The sequence below is a fragment of the Rattus norvegicus genome, chromosome 9, assembly GCF_021556685.1.
Source record: "Rattus norvegicus strain SHRSP/BbbUtx chromosome 9, alternate assembly SHRSP_T2T, whole genome shotgun sequence".
NCBI lineage: Eukaryota > Metazoa > Chordata > Mammalia > Rodentia > Muridae > Rattus > Rattus norvegicus.
The window spans coordinates 69,423,851-69,437,721 of NC_141542.1; the positions used below are offsets into that span (position 1 = coordinate 69,423,851).

The window sequence follows — 13,871 nt, forward strand, 5'->3', positions numbered from 1 at the left end:
AAAATGAAATATTTTACATACTAGCCAAAGTGTTTTAATATAAATTCAAGCTATCCATGCTTTGAATTTAACTAAAGCTGACTTGAGGGTTCACAAAATCTTAGTATGATGTGTCCTCTGAAGTCATCAAGGGATCTTTGAATCCAGACCACTGGCATAGAAGCTATTCCCAGTTAGTCTAAGCTCCCTTGATAAGCTCAACAGGTCCCAAGACTCTGAGTTATCCTCTGTGTTCAGGTCTTGCTTGTATACCTGGACATCTGATGTCACCATGTGAACTCCATAGTTGAGAAGAAGCACTACACAATGAAAGTCACTTAGGCATGTCCTGGCACTGATGGCTCTGAATAGATACTACCAGTATCTTTTATATCACTCTGAAATGTTTTATTTATAATAATACATTAAATAATCAGCCAAAGACCTGGTCATCTGCAATTTTAAGTGGAAATGTTAGATGTTTCATAAATACCATAAACATACACGCTTAGTAATTCAGTCCATGTGTCAGTAATCATTTTCATCCCAGAAAGTTTTAGCTCAGTGTCTAACAGAAAACAATTAGAAATCTAACTCTTTGTACTGATTCAACTTGTATTTTCTAACTTCAAATCAAACCAAACATTTCAGAAAAAAATATTATTTCAATTCATTAAGTGACAATTATCAATGTGCATAAGTTCTGAGAATATAAGCAAAATGGTTAATAATTGCACTAATGTATTTGATTGAAGTCATTTTATTTCGGATAGAAGTATACAAAATACTCGGCAATAATTTCACTCACAACATGTTGCCACATGCCATGCCAAAACGCCTGTCAACATCAAAACCTCCATTGTATTTTCACAAACCATGTAATGATCTGAAGTCAAAGGTTGTGATTATGGAATTAATTCTCTCCCATGCATCGAAGCGGCAAAGCACAATATGCCATGTAAGTCAACATGTTCAGATCCTTCAGGGCTCTGTGGTGATATTTTCTCTTTCTTCTCCCTTGATTCCCTTAAGAAGAGAGAAGAAGAAGGGTGATAAGACCATTATTGGTAGAAGCAGAAACAGTTCACTCTAGTGAACCTATGTGATCGCTTGCCTGTACCACTAAGGTTATACTAGTTGTGAAGTCAAGGCAAAAGAAAACCCATAAACATTATCAATAATAATGAACTTGGAAAGAGGATAAGGTATATTTATTTTGAGACCAGAGGATCTGATTAAAAACAACTAAAAAAAAAACAAAAACAAAAAACAAAACAAAACAAAACAAAAAAACAAAAAGAAAAAACGACAGCAACAAATAGAACACCAAGCATCTTTAAAGACTGAAATTCAAAGTAGATTCAGGACAGGAGACAAAGGCCAGAAAAGGCGAAGAGAACTGGGTAGAGTCACTGTTCTCATTTTGATTATGAGTATCCTACATGTCAGATGTTGCTTAAAGTACTTTACAAGCATCTCTCATCCACCAGTTATCACAAAACTCCTTCAAATCAATATTGTATGACTTCTGGTTTAATGGACAAATAAACTAAAACAAAAGTTAAGCAGTTTACCTGGAGTTAGAGTTCATTTTCTTTAAATATAGCTTATGCATATGTTCTTGTCAATTAGCATCATCTCTGTTCTCAAAATTATCAACAGGAGGTTTGTACAACAAGAACAGAAAGTAAGAAAAGGTGTACATACTTAAAGAACACATAATCTAGTCACCGGAGTAAATACAAAAATAGGAAATCAATAACTTTTTTTTAAAGGAAACAAAATGTAAGCTTCTCTTCCTAGCTAGGAATAAAACACCGGAGCGCATGGTATGAATGTTGCACTAGCCCTTACAGGAGCAATCTATCTCAGGTCACACAGGGAAGTTCTTGTTTGCAGTGTTTACAGCTCTGTGATTTTTCCTGATGTGCTACTTGTCTCTAATGATCAAATAAAGCCAAGTGTATGTGGGTGCAAGGCGGGGTTGCCCCATATTGCCATCACACCTCAGTAACTTAAAGTTGTACATATACACATGGCACTTAGACCCACTTTGAACAAGGTTCTCAGAAGTGAATTCATCTCCATATTAGGCCTTTGTTCTTAACTTTGTCCAAGGAACTTTCTATTTCAGTAATGAATTAAGAGAGCCCCTGCCAACAACCTAGATGTTGGTTGTAAGGAGGAATATTCAGCACTATATACATTATTTTCTTCTAATTATTGCTTTCTGCCAGATCATTTCAGGGAAAAAAGATTTGGCACAAAAGAGGAAGGACAAACCAAATTATATGTATACATGTATGCACATGTGCATGTGCAAACACACATAGAAACATATAATATTTCTGAGCAGAATGAGTGCCAATCATAGAATCAGAAATCAAATCCACGATCTGAATTTTACTTTCCAATACAGGAGAAATAGTCACATTTTTTAAAAGTAGCATCTCTACCAGTCCAATATTATCTATTAAAAGTTCAAGAGCCGAGCACTGGCACTGTTTTTTTTCCTATCTGACCAGTGCCCAGAGTAGACTTTGGGCACTGGTTCCACACCCAGTCCCACAACACCCAGAGGAAACTCAACTCCCAAGTGCTCTAACATGCCCAGGATCACAAGCGAGGAAGTCACAATATCTGCCCCAACACCTGGAGTACCTGGGTCCCCAAAGATGCAGGGATGCAGGAACCACCACCCAACCAGGTGCACAGGTCCCTTCTGCTCTGAACCAGTGCCCTAAGCACACCTTGTGTGTCGGCTCCAAATCCAGTCCCACAAAACACAGAGGAAGCCGGACTCTTAGGTGCTCTAACATGCCCAGGATCACAGTTTGAATCCACACTCAGAGCGTACCTTGAACACTGCCTCTGCACCCACTCCTACAACACTCAGAGGGAGCCCAACTCCCAGGTGCTCAGAAATGCCCAGGATCACAGGAGAAGTCACACATGTGCACAAACACACTGAATAACTGGGTCCCCCCCAGGATCCAGGGACACAGGAACAACCCCTATTCCTGCCCAACCAGTGGAATGGGTTCCTTCTAGTAGGAACCTGGACCTGGAGCACATCTGGGGTGCTGGTTCTGCATCCACTCTTAAAACATCCAGAGGGAGCCTGACTCCCAGCTGCTCTGAAACACACAAGATCACAGGATCACAGAGGAAACTCGACTCCTAGGACATAGGACCCAACAAGAAGCACTGGAGTTCTAACACATTCCAGATCACAGTTGGGGCCACAACATCTTTCCTAGCACGCAGTTTAACTGGGACCCCTACAGAAACCAGGGAGACACAAACCCCCACCAGCCAGAGACACAGAATCCTGTGCACCAGTGCCCAGACCAAACCCAGGGCTCTGGATCCCCACCCACTCCTGCAATACCCTGAGAAAGTTTGACTCCCAGGAGCTCTGCCACACCCACGATCTAGGATCCCAGAATCCCAGAGTCCCAGAATTTCAGAATCACAGAGACAGCTGGACTCTGAGGAATTCTGACAGAACCAGGATCACAATAGGGAAAGGCTTTAGTCAGAGACAGCAAGGGCAGGTAGCACTAGATATAAGCAGATGGAGAGAGGCAAGTGCAAGAACATAATCAACAAAAACCAAGGCTACATGGCATCATCAGAACCTAGTTTTCCCACTATACAGCAAGTCCTGGAGACCCCATCATCACACTGGAAAAGCAACATTTGGATTTAAAATCACATCTCATAATGGTGATAGAAGACTTTAGGAAGGGCATCAATAATTCTCTTAAAGAAATACAGAACACAAGTAAACAGGTAGAAGCACTTAAGGAGGAAACCCATGAGTCTCTTAAAGAAATACAGGAAAATACAACCAAACAGGTAAAGTAAGTGATCAAAAACATCCAGGGTATAAAAAATGGAAATAGAAACAATAAAGAAATCACAAAGGGAGACAACCCTGGAGATAGAAAATGTAGGAAAGAGATCAGGAGTCATAGATGCAAGCATCACCAACAGAAAACAAGAGATTGAAGAGAGAATCTCAGGTGCAAAAGATACCATAAAAAACACTGACACAACAGTCAAAGAAAATGTAAAATGCAAAATCTCCTAGCCTAAAACATCCAGGAGATCCAGGACACAATGAGAAGTCCAAACCTAAGGATAATAGGTTTAGAAAACAGCGAAGATTCCCAACTCAAAGGGACAGTAAGTATCTTCAACAAAATTATAGAAGAAAACTTCCCTAACCTAAAGAAAGACATGCCCATAAACATACAAGAAGCCTACAAGACTCCACATAGGCTGGACCAGAAAAGAAACTCGTTCTGTCACAAAATAATAAAAATACCAAATGCACAAAACAAAGAAAAATATTAAAAGCTGTAGGGAAAAAGGTCAATTAACATATAAAGACAGACCTATCAGACTTACACCAGAATTCTCAACTGAGACTGTGAAACCCAGAAGGTCCTGGGAAGATGTCATACAGACCCTAAGAGAACACAAATACCAGCCCAGGCTACTATAACCAGCAAAACTCTAGATTAACAAATATGAAGAAACTAAGATATTCCTTGACAAAACCAATTTTACACAATATCTTTCCACAAATATCCATCCCTACAAAGGATAAGAGATGGAAAACCTCAACACAAGGAAGGAAACTACACCCTAGAAAAAGAAAGAACGTAATCTTTTTTCAACAAACCCAAAAGAAGATAGCCAAAAATCATAATTACACTTCAAACAACAAAAATAAGAGGAAGCAAAAAATATTTTTCCTTAATATCTCTTAACATCAGTGGATTCAATTCTCCAATAAAAAGTAGACTAACAGACTGGATACATAAACAGGAACCAGCATTTTGCTGCATGCAGAAACACACCTTTGTGACACAGACAGACACTATCTCAGAGAAAGGGTGGAAAAAAGTTTTCCAAGCAAATGGTGCCAAGTAACAAGCTGAAGCAGCTATTATAATATCGAATAAAATCAACTTTCAACCAAAAATTATCAAGAAAAGATAAGGAAGGACACTTCATATTCATCAAGGAAAATCTACCATGATAAACTATCAATTCTAAACATCTATGCTCCAAATGCAAGGGCATCCACATTCATAAAAGAAACTTCACTAAAGCTCAAAGCACACATTGCACCTCACATAACAATACTGGAAGACTCCAACACCCCACTCAGCAATGGACAGATCATGGAAACAGAAACTAAACAGACACAGAGAAACTAACAGACATTATGAACGAAATGGATTTCACTGCTATCTATAGAACATTTCATCCTAAAACAAAAGACTATACCTTCTTCTCAGCACCTCATGGAACCTTCTCCAAAACTTACCATGAATTTGGTCAAAAAACTAGCCTCAACAGATAGAAGATGATTTGAAAATATGCCATACTATTTTCAGATTACCAGAAACTAAGGCTGATCTTCAGTAACAACCAAAACAACAAAAGCCCATATTCAATGCTCTACTAGATGATACTTGTTCAATGAAGAAATAAAGACAGAAACTAAAGACTTTCTAGACTTTAATGAAAATGATGGCAAAACATACCAAAACTTATGGGGAACAATGAAAACAGTGCTAAGAAGAAAACTCATAGCTCTGAGTGTCTTCAAAAGGAAACTGGAAAGAGAATACATTAGCATACCTGAAAGCTATAGAACAAAAAGAGGCAAAGTCACCCAAGAGGAGTAGACCACAGTAAATAATTAAACTCAGGGATGAAATCAACCAAGTAGAAAGAAAATTAACTGTACAAAGAATCAAGAAAACCAGGACCTGGTTCTTTGAGAAAATCAACACAATAGATAAACCCTTAGACAGACTAAGCAAAGGGCACAGAAAAAGTATTCAAATTAACAAAATCAGAAATGAAAAGAGAGACATAACAACAGAAACTGAGGAAATTCAAAAATTATCACATCCTACTACAAACGCCTATAGGAACAAAACTGTAACATCTGGATGAAATGGACAATTTTCTAGACAGATACCAGGTACCAAAGTTAAATCAGGATCAGATAAACCATCTAAACAGTCCCATAACACCTAAAGAAATAGAAGCAGTCATCAAAAGTCTTGCAAGAAAAACAAACAAAAAATAAATAAACAACAACAACCAAAAAAAAAAAAAAAAAAACAGGATCACATAGGTTTAATGCAGAATTCTATCATACCATACTTTCAAAGAAGACCTAATACCAATACTCTTCAAAAACTTCCACAAAATGGAAACAGAAAGAACACTATCCAGCTTACTCTATGAAGCCAAAATTGCACTATAACTAAACCACACAAAGACTCTACAAAGATAGAGAACTTCAGACCAATTTTCCTTATGAATATCAATGCAAAAACACTCAATAAAATTTTTGCAAATGGAATCCAAGAACACATCAATATAATCATCCATCATGATTAACAAGGCTTCATGCAGGAATGCAGGGATAGTTCAATATCTGTAAATCCATCAATGTAAACAAACTCAAAGAAAAAACCAACATGATCATCACATTAGATGCTGAAAAATTATTTGACAAAATTCAACACCCCTGCATGATAAAAGTCCTGGAAAGATCAGGAATTCAAGGTCCATATCTAAACATAGTAAAAGCCATATACAGCAAACCAGTAGCTAATATTAAACTAAATGGAGAGAAACTTGAAGCAATCCCACTAAAATCAGAGAAGAGATAAGGATGCCCATTTTCTCCCTAACTATTCAATACAGTACTAGAAGTCCTTGCCAGAGCAATTAAACTACAAAAGGAGGACAAAGAGATACAAATTGGAAAGAAGTAAAAATATCACGATTTGCAAATGATATGATAGTATACTTAAGTGACCCCCAAAATTCTACCTTAGATCTCCTAAATCTGATTATTAACTTCAGCAGAGTGGCTGGAAATAAAATTTACTCAAACAAATCAGTAGCCTTCCTCTACTCAAAGGACAAACAGGCTGAGAAAGAAATTATGGAAACGACACCCTTCATGATAATCTCAAATAATATAAAATAACTCGGTATGACTCTAACAGAGCACGTGAAAGATCTGTATGACAAGAACTTCAAGTCTCTGAAGAAAGAAATTGAAGATCTCACAAGAAGTCCTATGCTCTTGAATTGGCAGGATTAATATATTAAAAATTAATATATTAAAATCCATTTTACAGAAAGCAATCTACAGATTCAATGCTGTCAAACATTGAACTAAAAGTGGAACCCCAATGGAGGAATTAGACAAAGGACTCAAGGAGCTGAAGGCGTTTGTCTCCCCCCATAGGAAGAACAATATCAACCAACCAGATACTCTAAAGCTCCCACCGACTAAACCACCAACAAAAGAGTAGACATGCAGTGACCCATGTTTCCAGACACATATGTAGCAGAGGATGGCCCTGTCGGGCATCAATGGAGGAGAGGCCATTGGTCCTGTGAAGGCTTAATTTCCCAGTGTAATGCAATACAGGGACAGAGAGGAAGGAAGGAGTCTGTTGGTGTATAGGAAGGGTACCCTCACAGAAGCAGGGTGAAAGGGGATAGGATAGGAGTTTGCGGGACGATAAACTTAGAAACGGGATAATATTTGAAATGTAAATAAAGAAAATATAAAAAAGTTCAAGAACCACAATAAATACCACAATGGTATATAAAGTTGTTATGAAAATGTAATACAGAAATATTTTTAAAATACATAAATAAAACATTTAGCACAACAGACAAATGAATAAAAATTTGAGAGGTAATGAATGTATGGCATCATTCACGCATTTGTGTAATGAATGGATCAAATATGTCTCCCTAGTAAACTTGTGATATTTAACGTTAATGGGTTTTGCTAAAGCAATATCTAAACTGTGGACAATTTGCAGACACCTAAAGAAATAGCCAATTTAAAATATTCCCCCAAAGCATATTAACTTAATGTGTTATTTTGAGGGTGTCAGATTCAATTGTAAACATTTTAATTGGAATTTTTTTCTATTTCATTTAGCTTTACAAAGATATCAAATGGTTTAATATTACAAGTAATTTCACATTTTATTTACAAATTTTTGGAAAGTTAGGAGCCTAGAAGATTACATAAATTTGATTTCGAAATCACCCTGTGTCCAAGAAGACTGTGTTGTATTGTATCTCTGTTCACCTTTCTGTAGTATTCTTACCTTCTACCTACCCTCATAGCAAGTTAAGTTATATGTTATTTTTACCTTATCTTTTATGTTTCTTCACTAAACGTCAATGGTTTGACCAAACACAACTGGTAGGCATCTTCAACTTCATAATGTTTTTTTTCTCAAGTCTATGTTACGGGAAAAGCCTGAGTCTCTTTAGTTTTGGACTCACAAGGACAAAATTTAGAAATTTGACTCTGAAAAATATTGTAAACAATTTCATCAGAGCTTGAAAGAAAAATATCAGGACAAGAAAGGTGTATAAGCAGCTGCTAGGGAAAGGGAAGGAAAGGAAACAAAGAAAACGGTGAATTTGGAGTTAGGGAGGGTCCAAGAAAGCTGGCATGTTCAGCCATGGAGACAGGCTACCCGCTGCATATAGAAATGGTGTAGGAGTTTCAGTGAATGGGGGGAAAGCCTACAGTGTCAAGGAAGTCATATTGTTGAATCACATCCAAAGAGAAGGAGAAAGCTTAAAGTTATAACTCAGAATTAGTAACGTTGCTTAGTGAAGGAAAGGTACCATGAAGGATGTAAGTACATTGGTTCACAAGGAAATAAATATTCCTCCCACCTACTTAGTATGCTGTTAGGTAAACCAGCTTACTGGAGGAGTGGTTTAATGACGAGGTGACTGACAGTCTGAAATACATAGTTTTCTAGTTTTTTGTGCCATTCAGGATATCATATCTCCATTAGGGCCAGAAGTAAAACTCAGATACCATTCATAGACCAGGAGGAAGTAACTTTTTCTTAATAGAACTCAGTGAACGCTATTTACATATTATATTTTAAATGGTAAAGAGGGGGAGTTTTGAGGTTTTCTGGTATTTCTAGTGTTATAAGGTACTAGGATGTCAGTGGGGTACAACGATGACCATGAAGTAGGTTTTCGTGCGCCTTTAGTGGTCTCAGAGTTTTTTTAATTTTCTTCCTTCCTTCCTTCCTTTCTTCCTTCCTTCCTTCCTTTCTTTCTTTCTTTCTTTCTTTCTTTCTTTCTTTCTTTCTTTCTTTCCCCCTTCCTTCCTTTCTTTCTTTCTTTCTGATTTAATATCTTTTAATGATATTAGGTGGTTTTTCATACAATTGTATGTTGAATGTGTTGTACAATGTCAAAACCTCCCATTGAGTATTTGTTTCTTTTCATTTTTGAAAAAATACTTTATATTCTATGTTAAAGTGTTATGACAAAAATTTTTATTGGATATTTTATTTATATTTCAAATGTTATCTCCTTTTCCGGTTTCCCGACCATAACCCCCAATCCCATCCTCCCCCTTCTTCTATGAGGGGGTTCCACCCCAACCACACACTCCTTCCCTGCATTCTTGCCCTGACATTACCTTACACTGGCGGGTTCAGCCTTAATAGGACCAAGTGCTTCTCCTCCTGTTGGTGCCCAAAAAGGCCTTCCTCTGCTACATATGAAGCTGGAGCCATGGGTCTATCCATGTGTACTCTTTGAATGGTAGTTTAGTCCCTGGGAGCTCTGGTTGGTTGGTATTGTTTTTGTGGGGTTGCAAGCCCCTTCAGCTCCTTCAATCGTTTCTCTAACTTTTCCAGTGCAGAACCACATTCTCAGTTCAATGAATGGCTGCTAGCTTTGGCCTCTGTATTTGTCATGCTCTGGCAGAGCCTCTCAGGAGCCAGCTATATCAGGCTCCTGTCATCATGCACTTCTTCAAATTAGCAACATTGTGTGGGTTTGGTGGCTGGATCCCCAGGAGAGGCAGACTCTAATTGGCCATTCCTTCAGTCTCTGCTCTAAACTTTGTCTCCACATCTCCTCCTATGGATATTCTTGCTCCCTTCTTTAAGAAGGAGTGAAGCATCTGGACTTTGCTTGTCTGCCTTCCTGAGCTTCATGTGGTCTGTGGTTTGTATCTTGGGTAGTTCTAGCTTTTGAGCTAATATCCACTTATCAGTGAGTGCATACCATGTGTGTTTTTCTGTGACTGGGTTACCTCACTCAGGATGATATTTTCTAGTTCCATCCATTTGCCTATGAATTTCATGAAGTCATTGTTTTTAATAGCTGAGTAGTACTCCATTGTGTAGATGTACCACATTTTCTGTATCCATTCCTCTGTTGAAGGATATCTGGGTTCTATTCAACTTCTAGCTATTATAAATAAGACTGCTATGAACATAATGGAGCATGTATGTTGTTATATGTTAAAGCATCTTTTGGGTATATGCCCAGGAGTGGTAAAGCTGGGTCCTCAGGTTGTACTATGTCTAATTTTCTGAGGAAGCTCCAAACTGATTTCCAGAGTGGTTATACCAGTTTGCAATCCTACCAACAATGGAAGAGTGTTCCTCTTTCTCCACATCCTCTTCAGCATCTGTTGTCACCTGAATTTTTGATCTTAGCCATTCTGACTGGTATGAAGAGGAATCTCAGGGTTGTTTTGATTTGCATTTCCCTGATGACAAAGGATGGTGAACATTTCTTTAGGTACTTCTCAGCCATTCGATATTCCTCAGTTGAGAATTCTTTGTTTATCCCTGTACCCCATTTTTTGATTATTTGATTCTCTGGAGTCTAATTTCTTGAGTTCTTTGTACATATTGACTATTAGCCCTCAATCTGATGTAGAATTGGTAAAGATCTTTTCCCAATCTGTTTGTTGCCATATTGCCCTAATGACAATGTCCTTTGCCTTATAGAAACTTTGCAATTTTATGAAGTCCAATTTGTTGATTCATTACTTTAGAGCATACGCCATTGGTGTTCTGTTCAGGAAATTTTCCCCAGTGCCCAAGTGTTCAAGGCTCTTCCCCACTTTTTCTTTTATCAGTTTGAATGTATCTGGTTTTATGCGGATGTCCTTGATCCACTTGGACTTAAGCGTTGTACAGGGCAATAAGAATAAATCCATTTGCATTCTTCTACATGCTGACTTCCAGTTGAACCAGCACCATTTGTTGAAAATACTACCTGTTTTCCACAGGATGGTTTTTTAGCTCCTTTGCCAAAAAAATCAAGTTACCATATGTGTGTGGGTTCATTTCTGATCAATTCTATTCCATTGATCTACCTTCCTGTCTCTGTACCAGTACAGTACAGTTTTTTATCACTATTGCTCTGTAATACAGCTTGAGGTTAGGGATGGTGATTCTCCCAGAAATTCTTTCATTGTTGAGGATAGTTTTCACTATCCTGTTTTTTTTTTGTTTTGTTTTGTTTTGTTTTTGTTATTCTATATGAATTTGCAAATTGCTCTTTCTAATTCTGTGAACAATTTAATTGGTATTTTGATGGGGATTACATTGAATCTGTAGATTGCTTTTGGCAAAATGGCCATTTTTACAACATTGATCCTGCCAATCCATGGGCTTGGGAGATCTTTCCATCTTCTGTGATCTTCTTCGATTTCTTCCTTCAGAGACTTGAAATTCTTGTCATACAGATCTTTCACTTGCTTGGTAAGAGCCACACTGAGGTGTTTTATTTTATTTGTCACTATTGTGAAGAGTGTCATTTTCCTAATTTTTTTCTCAGTCTGTTTATCCTTTAAGTAGTGGAAGGCTACTGATTTATTTGAGTTAACTTTATATCCAGCCACTTTGGAGAAGTTGTTTATCAGGCTTACGAGAGCCTAAAATAGGAGATGGGTTGAAATTGAGGCATTGAAGGGCTTCATATTTGTTCTCTTGATTACTTTCAATCTTTGTGAAAGAAGTTGTGGTTACGGGACTCAGACAGAGGAACTTGTATTTTAACAACACGCATACACACACACACACACACACACACACACACACACACTCACTCACCACTGTTGGAAATCAAAGGTTATAAAGGTGAGTTTATACTTAAAAAACATGAGGCTGATAGGAATTCCCCAGCATGAGTCAGTTAATATATACATGGCTGACACTGGACATACATGCATAAAACAGTTGTCACCAGATGTCTGCAGATCCACAAAAGTAAACAGTAATGCATTTTGTTAAATGTCTATTTTGTTACTGTGACACTTTTGTGTGAATATGTCTGTGAAGTCAGCAGTCAGAGGTCTTACACAACACCTTCCTCAGCCTACCGGTGTGTCTATCTGTAGGTTTGTATATTTACCTCTATGTATCCTGGGTGCTAGTCTTTATGTGTATCTATGCCAGCTTGTATGCCCACAAGTACTAGGCCGCCTCCTAACATCTGCTTGCCTAGCATTCTGTGTGATAGCTTCTCCCAGTTCCAACCCGTTTGTAACCCTTCCCATTCCTAACATTGGTACTTGGACCACACATGTACACACAGACACAGACACACAGAGACAACACACACAGATAACACACATGCACACACACACACACACACACACACACACACACACACACACGCTTACATTTTTCTCCTTCCCTCCTTTATTCATAGCGTCTCCCTCCGGTAGAGTAAGATGTGGCTATTAGTCAATCCCTCAACCTATGAAATGCAAACAGCTCACAGTGACATTTTTTCCCGGCATCGTAGTCCACATAGCAAAAATAAAATACATTCTCTGAAAAATCAAACAAGCCTCATATGAATAAATTGTTTTCTTTACCATTTTCATTTTTCCAGAAGAGCTACTTTTACCTGGTAAGGCCTTTCATCGACCGAGTTGGTATCATGCCGACTGACCTTTCCATTATTGTTCCACCAGCTCTCTGGCATTTTGATGTTTGGGCCTGAAATAATAGTCTAGAAGCATGCAGTGGACTTTCTCAGGCAATTTTCTCCCTGAGGATTAAAACTCGGTCTTTATTTTTTTCACATACTCAAAACAAAAAGTCACTTTAAAAATAAAGTGGAAACGCAGTTAGCGGGCTTATTTACACGGTGTGTCCACGGGTGTTGAATGGAAAGGAACACTGCTCTGGACTCTTTTAAAGGTTCTTTTCAACCTTGAGTGGTTTTAGGTTTAGGACCAAATACCATGCATTTCAGAATAATGATCTTTCACATGTAACCCTTCCTGGAATGGAGAAGCTGGGGTCAGCGTTGTCCGTGCGTGGAGCGGGCTTGACTTGCTGGAAATGTCCCTGCACCCTGCTCACTTCTGACTGCATCTTATAATGTCTTTAAAAACTTGACTTTCTCTGATTCAACAATTTTATGTAGTAGAGGCTTTCAGCTGCTTTCAAAAAAATCAAATATAAAAGAAAATCAAAGTCTTTTTCAAGTTACAAAACATTCTCCTGCTGAGCTAACAGATTTCACTCACTTTTGTCTCAAAAGGGGAAAAAAATAGACTCTTCCTAATATTTGCAGCTGTTTCCTAGGCTCATGACTTCAAACAAAAATCTTAACTTTTAATATTTATAAAACACATGTATTAATTTTAATGGTAATTTAAAGAAAATTTGTAAAAAATTAATTATAAAACTGTTTCGATATTTTAGTTTATCGACATGTACAAATTAATAAATTATCTGAAAATATTTTATTTAATTCATATTAGTAAGAAAAACCTTTTGAATCTGTTATCCAAAAACATTTGTAACCTTAAGCTCTCATTTCACCATAGGTTCTATGTCATTTTGTAAATATTCAAGAAAAATTCAAAGGTACGATTGCTGTTAACTCTTTTGATGGGCCAAGCATTTAATGTAGTACTTAATTGTATCTGAGATATCCTGATCTTAGAGAGTTTTCTGTTTTTCAGGAGATAGCAATGCAAACAAGGTTTTAATGTAGGACAATTATCACTGTGCATT

The 13,871-nt window shown here is 37.6% G+C and overlaps 1 pseudogene; it reads right to left on the reverse strand.

The window, feature by feature from the left end:
- Nelfe-ps1 (negative elongation factor complex member E, pseudogene 1) overlaps positions 1-12,828 on the reverse strand; it is a 51,744-nt pseudogene extending 38,916 nt beyond the window's left edge.
- Positions 12,829-13,871: the final 1,043 nt, after the last annotated feature.